The sequence below is a fragment of the Lucilia sericata genome, unplaced genomic scaffold (genome assembly GCF_015586225.1).
Source record: "Lucilia sericata isolate MDLA Ls3-8-SP2 unplaced genomic scaffold, ASM1558622v1 Contig001356F_arrow, whole genome shotgun sequence".
NCBI classification, from domain to species: Eukaryota; Metazoa; Arthropoda; class Insecta; order Diptera; family Calliphoridae; genus Lucilia; species Lucilia sericata.
Genome location: NW_023995300.1, coordinates 30759 through 43983, shown reverse-complemented (window position 1 = coordinate 43983; position 13225 = coordinate 30759). Strand labels below are relative to the sequence as shown.

General features: G+C 24.7%; 1 protein-coding gene across 2 annotated transcripts in view; it reads left to right on the top strand.

The window, feature by feature from the left end:
• Positions 1 to 287: 287 nt before the first annotated feature.
• The window catches only part of LOC119611080 (putative mediator of RNA polymerase II transcription subunit 29), a 28542-nt gene continuing 15604 nt past the window's right edge, over positions 288 to 13225 (top strand). The window contains exon 1 of one of the 2 annotated variants that reach the window (XR_005232038.1): positions 288 to 1151. The gene's annotated coding sequence lies outside the window, so the exon portion shown is untranslated. The remainder of the gene's footprint in view (positions 1152 to 13225) is intronic. The other variant, XM_037966537.1, reaches the window with a different exon arrangement.

Genomic DNA, 13225 nt, shown 5'->3' with positions numbered 1-13225 from the left:
TTCTAGTTCTGTTCTAGTTCTGTTCTAGTTCTGTTCTAGTTCTGTTCTAGTTCTGTTCTAGTTCTGTTCTAGTTCTGTTCTAGTTCTGTTCTAGTTCTGTTCTAGTTCTGTTCTAGTTCTGTTCTAGTTCTGTTCTAGTTCTGTTCTAGTTCTGTTCTAGTTCTGTTTTAGTTCTGTTCTAGTTCTGTTCTAGTTCTGTTCTAGTTCTGTTCTAGTTCTGTTCTAGTTCTATTCTAGTTCTGTTCTAGTTCTGTTCTAGTTCAGTTCTAGTTCTGTTCTGTTTCTGTTCTAGTTCAGTTCTAGTTCTGTTCTAGTTCTGTTCTAGTTCCAGTGCTGTTCTAGTTATGTTCTAGTTCAGTTATAGATCAGTTCTAGGTCAGTTCTAAAGTAACAAACATTCAAAAGTACGTAGTTTCTGGTATGCGGGTCTGAAATGTTAATCTTAGTTAATCCCTTACCCATGGGAAACGGTGTATAAGAATACATTGGAAAAACATTTAAATACGACAAAATACTAAAAAACGTGTAAAGCTTATTCTCACATTTGGTTGTCATGGCCCGCTCCGCTGTGCTCTGGCTCTCAGTTTAATGTATGGTTTGGGTTTTTTTTTTCATTATTTTCTGTCGTTCACTTGTATTGTTTTTTTTTTATATATTGTAGTTGTTGTTGAGTATTTATTTATTTATTATTATTTTTGTGTGAAGTACTGACTGTTCGACTGAATTTCGAAGGCGGAGGGTATTAGATACAAAAATATATTTTGTATCTGTTAGTTATTACCTGAAATTGAAATCGTCACTTGTTGTCTGTGTTGTCGATCGTTTGTTGTGTTCTTCGTTCGACGTTTTTTTTTTTTTTTTTTTTGAAATTTCTGTTTCATTTAGTCTCTCTCTTTATGAACGATTGCAGTGTCAATGTTTGTTTTAATTGTTTTTTACATTTCAACTTTTATAATTTGTTTAAATTTTATTTAGTTTATTTTTCCATTGTACTTTAAAGTCACGGTTTAAAGCTTAAAATTCGAAAAATAAACGTTAACGGACCAAACACGGGAAATATATTGCAAACAACGTTTACAAAAAATTGAGCCTATTTGTACTTTAGTTTCAAATTAACGGAGAAAAAAGTGCTTAGAAAGTTATTTAAAGAGGTGGTTTAAAAAATTAATTTAAGGTTAAACAAATTAATTATGAAATAAATGTTTTAATTAAATGAAATTAAATGAAAATAGTGAAAATTTGTAAAATTTCAAAATAAAAATATATTTGTTAAAAGTGTTATTGTTTTTCAGTTTATAAAAAAGCCGCCAATTATTATCTCTATTTCATTTTTATATAACTTAAAAAGAAAAAAATTTACTAAACTCCAAGGTTTTGTAAATACAAAATTTTGCGGTTGTCAGCAGTTTTATGTTTAATTCGCCTAATTTACGCTAAACGAAAATAAATATTTTTGCAATAAACAATAAAACCTTTTTTTGCCTTTAATACCTGTGAAAAAAAAATAAATTAATTAAATATACACTCAGAAAAATACAACTTTAAAAAGAAGAAAAGAAAAATATATTGTCATATTAATAGTGGGAGTGTGTGTTTGGAATTTAAACAAGAAAAATAATAAAAAAACGTAAAAATACTAATAAGAAAAAATTTTATATAAGAAAATATTCTATATAAGAAAATAAATAAAAAAAATATTTAAAATTCATATCAAATACATGTGTAAATAAGAACTTTAAAGGAGTGCACTCCATTAACTAAAAAAAAAAAACAAATTTTTCAACAGTTCTTACATAAAAAAGTGATAAAATTTTTACTGCCAAAACTTAAACTGAATGAAAGATTATGTCATATTATCGTGTAGATCTCGTAAAAGTTAATTGCTTTATCCATGCATTTAAATCTATTAGTTTAAAGTGTTTAAAACAAAACAAAAAAAAAGTTGGCGTGAGAATATTTTATATTGTTTCATGTCAGTGTCAAGAAATCAATTTCAAGGGATTATGAAAGATTTTGAAAATATGTTAAAAGAATTTTTTACAAATACCATAAAAAAACAAGTGTTTTTAAACTGAAGAAAATCTTGTTAGCAACATGTTGCTGAGAAAAATTTTATTTAATTTGTGATTTGTGCGTTTTAAAGAAAATTAACGAAAAAACTAAAGCAAAATAATCTATTATTTAAATTTTTTGTATGGAAAAGGTGTTACTTTTATTTCAAAATCAAATACACTAAATATTTGTATGCAACATGTTGCTTCAACTCATTAACATATGGAAATTTTGTTACATGATATTAACTATTATTTGAGTGAATTCCTTTTATTTTAAAGAAACAATATTTTAACAAAAATACTGAAAAGTTCTTAAATTAAGAAACAATTATCAAGACGAAACAAATTTAAAGAACATCAATATCAATGTTTCTTAGCAACATGTTGCCATGAAATAAAGGTTGAAATTCTTCTAGGAAAGAGACAAAATTTTTAAAACATTTAATTTCAACTAAAGAACTTTATTTTGAAATATGACCAAAAATTTCTAATTGTAAGCAACATGTTGCTAAAACAAACATCTCAGCGTTTTGTTTACAGAGTTTTTGTTTACACTAGAAGGAATTTTTGTTAAATTTTTTAAAATATTGTCTCTTTAATATTTCAGCAACATGTTGCATTAAACTGATAACTAAAATGGTTTCCGAAATATAACTCTTTTTACATGAAGGATTTAAAAAAAAAATCTTTAAAAAATGTTCCGACAAAGAATTCTTTAAAAAGTTATATTAAGGTTAAAATTGTTCCATGCAACATGTTGCTATAAAATAAAAAGTGTAAATTCTTATAGAAACAACAAAATTCTTTAATAAATGTTATTATTTTAGTCTAAAGTAGAAAAAATCCATGAAAAAGTTTATTATTTTACTTTATTTTATTATTTTTTGCAACATGTTGACAAGAAGCTTTTTTCATTAAATTAATAAAAATTTTATTTAAAAAATTTTAACTTAAATCTGTTTAAACTCTATAATAAATTGTAGAAAATACTCAGTTGTTTTCTTAAGTTTTTGAATAAAAACTAGATAAGCAACATGTTGCTAAGATATTCTTTTTAACAAACTAATACGAGTTTTATTTAAAACATTCTGATTTAATGAATGAATTAAAGAAATTTACAGATATTTCCTTTGATTTAAAATGCGACCTGTACAGTACGCGCAAGGTTTACATGGACACAAAGACGGACGGAGGGACAGACGGACATAGCTATATTACTTTAGGTGGGTGTAGGACCAATATTTTTGGTCCTATTTTGTAGGACATCACAAAACATACATCGAAACATACATATTTTTTCAAATAAGCAGTGTTGTTGTTGCTTTTTTATTAAAGAATGCAAAAAATTATCTTTTTTTGATAAAATGTTCAGAGGTTGTCTGGGATTTTTCTTATATCTCCGTTATTTATGGACGGATTTTGCTGATTTTAAATAGGAAACTTCTCGAAAGCATGTCTGTATTGAAGTATTGAAGATTTGGATCCCGAAGATGTCTGGGGTCTTCAGAAAACTGATTTCACCAGACAGACGGACAGACAGACAGACAGACAGGCAGACAGACAGACGGATATGACTTAATCGACTCCACTATCTCTAGGGATCCAGAATATATATATATATATACTTTATAGGGTCGGAAAATTATATTGTGAAAATTACAAACGGAAGGGTATATATCCCTTCTCACGAAGGTGAAGGGTATAAAAATAGCGAGTTTTACTTCAAAATACATGTATACGATTTAAAAAAACATATTTAAACCTTATTAATTTAAAAAATATTTCTTTTGTTAAAAAAATACAGAAAAATTTCTTATGTTTAAGCAACATGTTGCTAAGAAATCTCCAAAAATTAACTTTATAGAAACGATTCCTTATTAATGTATAATAACCATTTGAACTCTTTAACTCACAACACTTTACAAATTGACCTCTTTTTATTATTAAAAAAAAGATGTTGATAAATATTTTATTAGCAACATGTTGCTATGATAGAAGCTGAGCAAAATATTAAAAACTTTGGTAGAATAGTCATAACGAAATATTGATCGTAGAACAACAATAATATTTATATTCAGAGTTGTTATTTGACTCAATGACTATCCAGCAACATGTTGCTGAGAAAAATCATAATAACTTTGGTAGAATAGTCATAATATATTGAAATATTGATCGTAGAACAACAAAAATATTTATATTGAGAGTGTTTATTTGACTCAATGACTATCTAGCCACATCCGTTCGTACTTCAAACTGTCTGTCTGTCTGTCTGTCTGTCTGTCTGTCTGTCGGTCTATTGAAAACATATTAGGTTCTAAACCTATTACTCTATACCTATTGCTCTATTCACAATTACTCTATATAGACTAGGTTTGTTGGATATAGAAAATGGGCAATAATTGTCCATGATAACAAAAGTATATAACCTGTGTTTATATGTATGTATATAGGGCCGCCTTCCGATTCACAAAATTACAACACATGCTTCGATGCATATTGACTGTTTATTGTAATATTTTTGAAACTAACATTATGCTTAGCACTTTTAAAGGTCAAATAAGGAAATTATCATGTATTTTACTAAAATTTATTTCATAATTATTTAGTTTTTATTCTGTTTTAGTACTTATTCATTGCAATAAATAATGCATATGTACTTAAATTCAAAGTACAATTTGTTTTTTATAAAATAAACGCAATAAATTGTTTCAATAAATATCGATTTAATTGAAACACAAAAAAGCCTGTTTAAAATATAAATTCAAATTTGAAAGGTGAAACCTTGACTTTTGTACGTAAAGAAAATTATTAAAAAAAAAAAAACTTTTAACTGAATGACAAGGAGTACGAAAATATTCTTAAAACATTTATTTTAAGTGTATTAAATATTTGTTGCTAAATTTTCATTTTAATTATTTAATAACAATTTAATAGTTATTATTTAATTAAAGACATTTTTTTTACTGTCATTCCAAAAACCATATACCACGTATAGTTTCAAATTCCTCTATTCGTGACTGATTTTTATGACACTTTTTTTTTAGAAAAAAATATTTTTGTTTTAATTTTTATTTTCTGTACTCTTCATAGGGTTATAATTAAATTTCAATAAACACACGTCAGTTAAAACTGAAGTTTATTTTAATGTAATTCAATATTTACACTGACACTGCTCACTCTCTCGCTGTCTGCAATTTTGTTATTTATATCCCCATTTTCTTCTCTCTCTTGACAAGTAAAGTGTCATAAAGGTGTTTAGGTTTTTTTTGGTTCTTTGGACTCATTTATTTACCTTGAAGTTTGAAAAAATGCTTAAATTAGCAGTTTTAAAAACATCAATACACTGACAAAAAAATGCATTATTTCAAATAAAATTGTGTCGGCAAAAGTCTCACAAAGTTTGGAATATTTTGAATGGGTATATTAGGGAGGTTTCAAAATATGTTAGTACCTATAATTGGCGAAAAAATACGACTCAAACTTTCCACACAATCCAACCAGATTTGCTTGAAATTCTCTAAACTAAAATGTATTGTAAAACAACCCCCCTAATATTTATATCTATGTGACTGTAAGTACATAGTAGACTCTCTCTTTATTTTTCTCCAAAAACTGACTAATCTCCGCTTAAATTTTCAATTGTTTACTTTGCATATTATAGTGTATTTAACTAAGTGTACGTTTCATTAAAAAAAAAATATCACAATAAATTACTCGATTGTTTTTTGAAACAAAACAAAAACGTACCGAAAACAATTTTAATAGTTTTTCAAACTTTGCGTGATTTTGCAAATTAATGTGATACTTGAAATTAGCAATTTAAAAACAAAATTCTAAAAATTAAATCATGCAAATTATTTAGTATAAACCTACCCTATATTGGAGGTATTAAATTGTTATTGATTTTAAATATATTTTGGGAATTTAATGATGTCTGTATATACATGTGTAGCTGATTGATTGCATAGTTAAAATGCCAAATTTTGATACCCATATTGATGCTATTATATTTAGTTTTGGCATATTCTTAATAAATCGGGGCAAACTTAAAATTAAGCGATTTTATTAAAATATATATCAAATAAAAGCTAATTTAACAGGAAATGAAATTAAGTTGAACAAATTTCAAAATAATAAACTCTCTAAGATATATATAATGACATAAAATGTTAATAAAATTACATTTCTGTTAAAAGTTTTTAAATATTTGCTTTACAAACTATAAAAATACCCTAAGTTTATATCAAGTACTTAAAGTACTTACAAAATGCAAAATTTTGATACCCATATTGACTATATTAACTAAAGATTTCACATATCCTTTATAAATCGGTTCAAACTTAAAATTAAGCGATTTTATTAAAATGTATATGAAATGAAAGCTAGTTCAAAAGAAAAAATAAGTTATGTTGAAAGAATTTTAAAATAATAATTACTTTGATATTTATAGCAATACAAAGTTTTAATAAAATCTCTTTTCATTTAATATTTTTCAAATATTTTCACTAAAATCTAAAAAAATCAGTACAGTTTATATTAATTTCGCAAAGCACTTACAAAATGCCAAATTTTGATACCCATATTGATGATATTATCTAAAGATTTCACATATTCCTTATAAATCGGTTCAAACTTAAAATTAAGTGATTTTATTGAAATGCATATCAAATGAAAGCTAGTTTAAAAGAAAAAGAAGTTATGTTGAAATAATTTTAAAATAATAATTACTCTGTGATTTATAGCGATACAAAGTTTTAATAAAATCTCTTTTTACATATTTTTAAAATATTTCCTCTAAAATCTAAAAAAATCACTACAGTTTATATTAATTTCTTAAAGCACTTACAAAATGCCAAATTTTGATACCCATATTGATGATATTATCTAAAGATTTCACATATTCCTTATAAATCGGTTCAAACATAAATTAAAGGAATTTTATTGAAAAGCATATTAAATGAAAGCTAATTTTAAAGAAAATAAATTTATGTAAAAACATTTTTATGACAATAGTTATTCTACTGGTTATAACGATACAAAATTTTAATAAAATAATGTTTCTGTTAATACTTTTAAAAATATTTTCTTTAAAAACTATCAAAATCAGTACAGTTTATATTGATTTCTTAAAGTACTTATAAAATGCCAAATTTTGAGACCCATATTGATGATTTTATATAAAGATTTCGCATATTCCTTATAAATCGGGGGAAACATAAATTGAAGGGATTTTATTGAAATGTATATCAAATGAAAGCTAGTTTAAAAGAAAAAGAAGTTATGTTGGAATGATTTTAAAATAATAATTACTTTGAGATTTATAGCGATGCAAAGTTTTAATAAAATCTCTTTTCATTTAATATTTTAAAAATATTTCTTCTAAAAACTACCAAAATCAATAAGGTTTATAGACATTTCTTAAAGTACTTAAAAAATGCCAAATTTTAATACCTATATTGATGATATTATCTAAAGATTTCGTATATTCCTAATAAATCGGAGCAAAAATAAATTTAAGCGATTTTAGTGAAATGCATATCAAATGAAAGCTAATTTAAAGGAAAATAAAGTTATATAAAACGATTTTCATAATAATAATTATTCTACTATTTGTAGCAATACAAAGTTTTAACAAAATCCCTTTTCACATAATATTTTTAAAAATATATCTTCTGATAACTATCAAAATCATAATGGTTTATATAAATTTCATGAAGTACATACAAAATGCCAAATTTTAATACCCATATTGATGATATTATCTAAAGATTTCGTATATTCCTAATAAATCGGGGCAAAAATAAATTTAAGCGATTTTAGTGAAATGCATATCAAATGAAAGCTAGTTTAAGGGAGATTAAAATTATGTTAAGGAATTTCGAAAATAATAACTTTTCAAGGCTTTATTACGATAAATAACCAGTTTTTAGAGTTTTATTGTTATAAATCTGCTATTTTTCCATATTTTCCAACTAATTTGTTATAAAATTTAAAATTTATATATTATTAATATATTACTGCCATCTCTGTTGCATTTAACACTTATGTATATGCACTTCATTTACTTTATTTTTCCATGACAATTACCCTTAAAAGCCATACAATTTAATTAAAAAAAATGGCGTAAAAAAACTGTTTAAATAACTTAAATTAAAACGTTAACAATTAAAGACGTAATAAAGTTATTATTTCTTTAAAAAAAAAAACACCTGTTGATTTGCTATAATTGTATTAAATTTTTGAGTGTATTTTAATTAGTTACATACACAAAAAACATATTCATAAATTGATAAAGTGTTTTGTGTTTTAAATGAGAAAAAAATGTGTGTTTTAGAAATGTCTAATTAAAAATAAATTGTTAAATAAAAAACACAACTTTTGTTAAAATAATTAATAATAGAAATTATAGACAAAAAAAAAAAAAAAGAAAACAAATTGTTAAATTTTCAATTAAAGAAGATTTATGTAATTTAAATTAAAAATAAATGTTAAAATGTAAAAAAATTAAACATTAAATGAAATTTTTAATTCAAAGTAGCGGTAACTACTTATTCGCACTCATTTGCTCTGTTGCATTTTTATTAGTATTGTGATACTCAAGCAAGTGTCCTGTAAAAACTTGAGTTTTTTCAAAAGTTTTAATTTTTGTAGATTTTCTACCAAAATAATATTAAATCATTAAACTCAGTTTATGTCAACAGTCTTATCAAAATTGTTTCTTTACAAAATAAAATGTTTCATACACACTTTGTTTGTCTGAAATAAAATTACACACGTTTATGTCATTCAATTCCAAAAAACCAAACATATTTATATTCCCCTACTTTTAAGTGTGTGTCTGTATAAATTTACGCACACCTACATAAAATATTGTTATGCTCTAGTAAATCAAAATAAATAAAATTTTTAAATAATAATGTTTGTTCAAATAAATAATATAGGGAAAAAATGTTTTATTTTCAACGAGTTTTCATATATTTATTTTTTGTCTTCCACTAGCAACTCGCACATGTATAAAATATGCATGAAAATAAAAGTGAAGTACAAATAAACAAAACGAAAAAAAATGTGTCAATTTATATTAAATTTAACGTAAAATTTAAAATTTTATGGAAAGTTAGCTTATTATTTAGATATTTTATTTGTTTACCGTTTTTTTGTTCTGCATTTCATTTTAAATATTTTCTTCTAATAATTTTATAATTACACCTGGTTTATATTTATTTCTGAAAGTACTCACAAAACAGTAAAGTTTGATACCCATATTGCCTATGTTAACTTTAATTTTTACTCATTCTTAATAAATCGGTATAGTTTAGGAAATTAAGGGATTTCTGTGATATATACAGCAAATGAAAGCTATTTTGGAAGTATTTCAAAATATGGAAAAATATTTTAAAAATATTAATATTACTGTGATTTATAATCAAAAATAATTAAGAAAAAAAATTGCTAGCATTTATAGTTTTTTTAAGATTTTATTTTAAAATTATTCAAAATTTGTAGGTTTTATATTAATTTCTTAAAATACTTGTAAATAGCTAAATATTGATACCCCTAAAGCTTGTACTAACTATTATAATATCTTGTTCTTAATGAATCGGAGTAAAAATCAAAATTAAGGTATTTAAACGAAATGTATCTTGAAAGAAAGGTAATTCAAAGGGCAGTAAAATAGAGATAAATGATTTCAAAAATATTTAATTTTTACTGAAAAAATAAATATTTACTCATAAATATTTTAAATAATTATTAATTTATTTACATTTTTAACAAATTTATTGTAAAAATTTTGGAATTCTATAAAATTTATATTGATTTCTAAAAGCAGTTGTCAAATGCTAAATTTTGATACCCATATTAACTATGTTTAATAATGAATTTACTCATTCTTAATAAATCGGTGTAAAAATCTAAATTACTAGATTTCATTGAAATGTACCTTAAATGAAAGGTAATTCAAAGAAGAAAATAAAAACTCTCAAAAATATATTTTGTTTTAATTTTATAATAAAATTTAAAGTTTTTCTATATACAACAATAAATGTTAAAAATAGAGATATTTAACAAATTTGCTCTACAAACTTTGGAATTCTATAAGATTTATATTAATTTCTAAAAGTTGTTGTCAAATCCTATGTTTTGATACCCATATTAATTAGGTTAAATAAGGAATTTACTCATTCTTAATAAATCGGTGTTAAAATAAAAATTAAGGGATTTAAACGAAATGTAGCTTAAATGAAAGATAATTCAAAGGGGGAGTAAAATTATGATAAAAACTATAAAAAAATATATAAATTCCGCTAATTTATATGAGATTTTTTAATAAAATTTAAAGTTTTGAACTAGATTATACAATAAATTTAGAAAATAGAGATATTTGATAAATTTCTTCCACAAACTTTGAAATTTTGTAAGACTTATATTTATTTCTAATAGTTGTTGCCAAATGCTAAATTATGATACCCATATTGTATATGTTAAATCATGAGTTCACTTATTCTTAATTAATCGGAGTAAAAATCTAAATTAAGGGATTTTAACGAAATGTATCTCAAATGAAAGGTAATTTAAAGGGGAATTAAATGGAGATAAAAAAAATTTTAAAAATATATAATTTCTAGCCACTTGTAATAGATTTAATAATGTATTTTAACATTTTTTCGAAATCAAATTTGATATAATATTTCCATTGTAGAAAAGGTTTAAACTATTTTATTATTCAGCTACTTTTATCACAAAATGTTATATATTTTCTATATATTTACCCTTGCCCCAAATTTTCTTTATATTTTATTAAAAAATATAACAGTTTTATAAAGTCTCCATAAAATTTATTTATGTACAACCAGTCGTTAGTATTTATTCATAAAATATTTAGATGTGGCAAATAAATTTTTTAATAAATTTACATGAAAACTACAATTTGATATTTATTTTTATTAAAAAGTATATACAAAAAATATATAGTGTTAACTGTCAATGACCATAGTTATTAGTTTTTTTCCACCAACTACTATAAAATCTATTAAACTTTATGACATTTTAAAATTCTATTTAAAATGTATATTTGTTTTTTTTTCACTTCTCACTCTCTGTTCACTTTCATATCTTTCTTTTTTAGTGTAAAATATTTTTGCATGAAATTTGTTTGAATATTTTAACAATATATGTTTTAAAAGTACTATGTATATATGAAAAAATAGCATAAAAATTCATAAAAAAATTCTGTATGGGTATAGTAGTTCAAAAGAGCGATATTTTGTTACTTCGAGCATGAAATGTATGATGATGTTTTACAAAGATATTCATATGAATGTATGTATGTGACACATTTACATAAAGTAATATATATGTATGTATGTATGTGTATGTAAGTGTAAATATTGATTTACATGTTTTTTGGAGACAAAATGTAACTTACATGTCAATGAAATAGAAATCATAAAAACTTTTTTTTAAATTTTATATTGGTTGTCAAAAATCATGCATGTGAATGATGATAAGTTAAGGTTGTAGTTAAAATGAACAGAATTTGACTAAAATATTGGATTAAGAATGTAATAATGGTCACTTAACAGGGAAGAAATGTCTAAAAAAATCTCGGTAACTACTCTTCTGTTGGAGAAGAGCTTATATTTTTATATAAATCTGTCTGTCCATTGACATGATTTTGCCTATAAGTTCTTTAATATATAACCCCATTTTATTTAAAATTTTTTTTTAAATTCATAATTCAACTATTTATTTTCTATACACAAAATTGATTTTAATACTTTGTTTGCACTTTCTCGTTAAAAAAAAAACTAAAACTACCCAAAAATTGTTTTTAAAAAAGCAAAAGCATCACGAAAAATGGAAAGAAAACCTAAATTCTTTGAAAGACAAATAACATTTGTTAACAAAATAAATAAAAAAAGACTGACTGACAGACAGATGTTCACACTTACAAATGTAAAATAAATTTCAACAGTACCCAGTAAAAGTGTTATAGTCGTTTAGGCCGAATCTTAAATACCTAACATCGAATAGGTCTTTATAAATCGAACCATAGGAAGACTGTTTTCATATAAAAACTGTCTTAGGGAAGACTGTTTTCGTATAGAAATTATCTTCTTAAGGAAGACTGTTTTCGTATAGAAACTGTCTTCCTTAGGAAGACTGTTTTCGCATAGAAACTGTCTGCCTTAGGAAGACTGTTTTCGCATAGAAACTGTCTGCCTTAGGAAGACTGTTTTCGTTAGAAAATGTCATCCATAGGAAGACTGTTTTTGTATAGAAACTGTCTTCCTTAGGACGACTGTTTTCATATAGAAACTGTCTCCTTAGGTAGACTACTTTCATACAGAAACTGTCTTCTTAAGGAAGACTGTTTTCGTATAGAAACTGTCTTCCTTAGGAAGACTGTTTCCATACAGAAACTGTTTTCATATAGGAACTGTCTTCTTCTGTATTCATACAGAAACTGTCTTCTTAAAGAAATTGTCTTCCTTAGGAAGACTGTTTTCATACAGAAACTGTCTTCTTAAGGAAGACTGTTTTCGTATAGAAACTGTCTTCCTTAAGAAGACTGTTTTGGCATAGAAACTGTCTTCCTCAGGAAGACTGTTTTCGTATAGAAACTGTCTTCCTTAGGAAGAGTGTTTTCGTATAGAAACTGTCTTCCTTTGGAATACTGTTTTCGTATAGAAACTGTCTTCCTTAGGAAGACTGTTTTCGTATAGAAACTGTCTTTGTTTGGAATACTGTTTTCGTATAGAAACTGTCTTCCTTAGGAAGACTGTTTTCATACAGAAACTGTCTTCTTAAGGAAGACTGTTCTCTTATAGAAACTGTCTTCATTAGTAAGACTATTATCGTAGAGAAACTGTTTTCCTTAGGAAGACTGTCTTCTTAAGGAAGACCGTTTTCGTAGAGAAACTGTCTTCTTATGAAGACTGTTTTCATATAGAAACTGTCTTCTTAAGGAAAACTGTTTTCGAATAGAAACTGTCTTCCTTAGGAAGACTGTTATGCGTCATACAGAAACTGTCTTCTTAAGGATGACTGTTTTCGCATAGAAACTGTCTTCCTTAAGAAGGCAGTTTTCGTATTGAAACTGTCTTCCTTAGGAAGACTGTTTTCATATAGAAACTGTCTTCCTTAGGAAGACTGTTTTCATACAGAAA